Genomic DNA, 4,055 nt, shown 5'->3' on the forward strand with positions numbered 1-4,055 from the left:
GATGGATCGGTCAAAGAAGGAGTTCTTGCCTGAGTTGTAAGGTATGAAGTTAAGACTTAAAGCTCGACCACGGCAGAATAGAGAGAAAGGACGAAGGTCGTCCCCTATGCTTAAGACATAGGCTCTACAGTATGCTATGCTGTGTACCGCACCTGAAGTGTGCCTAGCCATGAGTCAGTCAAGGGGTACAAGAGTGATCCAAGAATGGATCATAAGTTGGTAGTCAGGGTTTTCCTAGTAACTTGTGGACTCAGGAATTTTCTCGATCACTATAGGGCGAATTCGAGCTCGGTACCCGGGGATCCTCTAGAGTCGACCTGCAGGCATGCAAGCTTAACACCTATCCGGATAGCTCTGAGTAGAGATGCCGGATACGTATAATGGAGCAACAATTTAGAATAGCTCCAAGTAGAACAGTTATTTGAAATGGCTCCAAATATATAGCGTAGTAGCTGCATCTAGGAGATGACATAGAGATTTGCGAAGTACATACGTATCTGAATGTTGCAGACCCGTTGACTAAAAACCTCTCTCACAAGCAACATGATCAAACCCAGAACTCATCGAGTGTTAATCACATAGTGATGTGAACTAGATTATTGACTCTAGTAAACTCTTTGGATGTTGGTCACATGGCGATGTGACCTGTGAGTGTTAATCACATGGCGATGTGAACTAGATTATTGACTCTAGTGCAAGTGGGAGACTGTTGGAAATATGCCCCAGAGGCAATAATAAATTAGTTATTATTATATTTCCTTGTTCATGATAATCGTTTATTATCCATGCTAGAATTGTATTGATAGGAAACTCAGATACATGTGTGGATACATAGACAACACCATGTCCCTAGTAAGCCTCTAGTTGACTAGCTCGTTGATCAATAGATGGTTACGGTTTCCTGACCATGGACATTGGATGTCGTTGATAACGGGATCACATCATTAGGAGAATGATGTGATGGATAAGACCCAATCCTATGCCTAGCACAAAGATCGTGTAGTTCGTATGCTAAAGCTTTTCTAATGTCAAGTATCATTTCCTTAGACCATGAGATTGTGCAACTCCCGGATACCGTAGGAATGCTTTGGGTGTACCAAACGTCACAACGTAACTGGGTGGCTATAAAGGTACACTACGGGTATCTCCGAAAGTGTCTGTTGGGTTGGCACGAATCGAGACTGGGATTTGTCACTCCGTGTAAACAGAGACGTATCTCTGGGCCCACTCGGTAGGACATCATCATAATGTGCACAATGTGATCAAGGAGTTGATCACGGGATGATGTGTTACGGAACGAGTAAAGAGACTTGTCGGTAACGAGATTGAACAAGGTATCGTGATACCGACGATCGCATCTCGGGCAAGTATCGTACCGCTAGACAAAGGGAATTGTATACGGGATTGATTAAGTCCTTGACATCGTGGTTCATCCGATGAGATCATCGTGGAACATGTGGGAGCCAACATGGGTATCCAGATCCCGCTTTTGGTTATTGACCGGAGAGTCATCTCGGTCATGTCTGCATGTCTCCCGAACCCGTAGGGTCTACACACTTAAGGTTCGGTGACGCTAGGGTTATAGAGATATTAGTATGCGGTAACCCGAAAGTTGTTCGGAGTACCGGATGAGATCTCGGACGTCACGAGGAGTTCCGGAATGGTCCGGAGGTAAAGAATTATATATAGGAAGTGCTATTTCGGCCATCGGGACAAGTTTCGGGGTCACCGGTATTGTACCGGGACCACCGGAAGGGTCCCGGGGGTCCACCGGGTGGGGCCACCTGCCCCGGGGGGCCACATGGGCTGTAGGGGGTGTGCCTTGGCCTATATGGGCCAAGGGCACCAGCCCCAAGAGGCCCATGCGCCAAGAGAAGAGAAAAAGGGAGAGTCCTAAAGGGGGAAGGCACCTCCGAGGTGCCTTGGGGAGGATGGACTCCTCCCCCCCCCCCCCCCCCCCCCCCCCCCCCCCCCCCCCCCCCCGCTTGGCCGCACCCTTCCTTGGAGGAAGGGGCAAGGCTGCGCCCTCCCCCTCTCCCTTGGCCCTATATATAGTGGGGGGAAGGGAGGGAAACCATACCTAAGGCCTGGCGCCTCCCTCTCCCTCCCATGACACATCTCCCTCCTCCCGCAGCGCTTGGCGAAGCCATGTTGGAATCCCGCTACTTCCACCACCACGCCGTCGTGCTGTTGGATCTCCATCAACCTCTCCTTTCCCCTTGCTGGATCAAGAAGGAGGAGACGTCGCTGCTCCATACGTGTGTTGAACGCGGAGGTGCCATCCGTTCGGCGCTAGGATCATCGGTGATTTGGATCACGACGAGTACGACTCCATCAACCCCGTTCTCTTGAACGCTTCCGCGCGCGATCTACAAGGGTATGTAGATCCACTCCTCCCTCGTTGCTAGATGACTCCATAGATAGATCTTGGTGACACGTAGGAAAATTTTGAATTTATGTTACGTTCCCCAACACCTCCACCCAAGGGTGATCCCGTGTTTGAGCTTAAACCGTTACCTGACAATCTTAAATATGCTTATCTTGATGAGAAAAAGATATATCCTGTTATTATTAGTGCTAACCTTTCAGAGCATGAGGAAGAGAGATTATTGAAAACTCTAAAGAAGCACCGCTCTGCTATTGGGTATACTCTTGATGATCTTATAAGGGCATTAGTCCCACTCTATGTCAACATAAAATTAATTTGCAAGAAGATGCTAAACCAGTTCGCGATCATCAATGCTGTCTGAATCCTAAAATGAAAGAGGTGGTAAGAAAGGAGATACTAAAGCTCCTTGAGGCAGGTATAATTTATCCCATTGCTGATAGTAAGTGGGTAAGTCATGTCCATTGTGTCCCTAAGAAGGGAGGTATTACTGTTGTTCCTAATGATAAAGATGAATTGATCTCTCAAAGAATTATCATTGGTTATAGGATGGTAATTGATTTCCGCAAATTAAATAAGGCTACTAAAAAGATCATTACCCCTTACCTTTTATCGATCAAATGCTAGAAAGATTATCCAAACATACACATTTTTGCTTTCTAGATGGTTATTCTGGTTTCTCTCAAATACCTGTGTCAGCCAAAGATCAATCAAAGACTACCTTTACTTGCCCTTTTGGTACTTTCGCTTATAGACGTATGCCTTTTGGTTTATGTAATGCGCCTGCTACCTTTCAAAGATGCATGATGGCTATATTCTCTGACTTTTGTGAAAAGATTTGTGAGGTTTTCATGGACGACTTTTCCGTCTATGGATCTTATTTTGATGATTGCTTGAGCAACCTTGATCGAGTTTTGCAGAGGTGTGAAGAAACTAATCTTGTCTTGAATTGGGAAAAGTGCCACTTTATGGTTAATGAAGGTATTGTCTTGGGGCATAAAGTTTCCGAAAGAGGTATTGAAGTTGATAAAGCCAAGGTTGATGCTATTGAAAAGATGCCATGTCCCAAGGACATCAAAGGTATAAGAAGTTTCCTTGGTCATGTCAGTTTTTATAGGAGGTTCATCAAGGACTTCTCAAAAATCTCTCGGCCTCTGACTAATTTATTACAAAAAGATATACCATTTGTCTTTGATAATGATTGTGTAGAAGCATTCGAAATACTTAAGAAAGCATTGATCTCTGCACCTATTGTTCAGCCACCTGATTGGAATTTACCCTTTGAAATTATGTGTGATGCTAGTGATTATGCTGTAGGTGTTGTTCTAGGACAAAGAGTTGATAAGAAACTAAATGTTATTCAATATGCTAGTAAAACTCTAGACAATGCTCAAAGAAATTATGCTACTACTGAAAAAGAATTCTTAGCAATTGTATTTGCTTGTGATAAGTTTAGACCTTATATTGTTGATTCTAAAGTAACTATTCACACTGATCATGCTGCTATTAAATATCTTATGGAAAATAAAGATGCTAAACCTAGACTTATTAGATGGGTTCTCTTGCTACAAGAATTTGATTTACATATTGTTGATAGAAAAGGAGGTGAGAACCCCGTTGCAGACAACTTGTCTAGGTTAGAAAATGTGCTTGATGACCCACTATCTAT

This window comes from Triticum urartu, chromosome 1 (genome assembly GCF_003073215.2).
Source record: "Triticum urartu cultivar G1812 chromosome 1, Tu2.1, whole genome shotgun sequence".
NCBI lineage: Eukaryota > Viridiplantae > Streptophyta > Magnoliopsida > Poales > Poaceae > Triticum > Triticum urartu.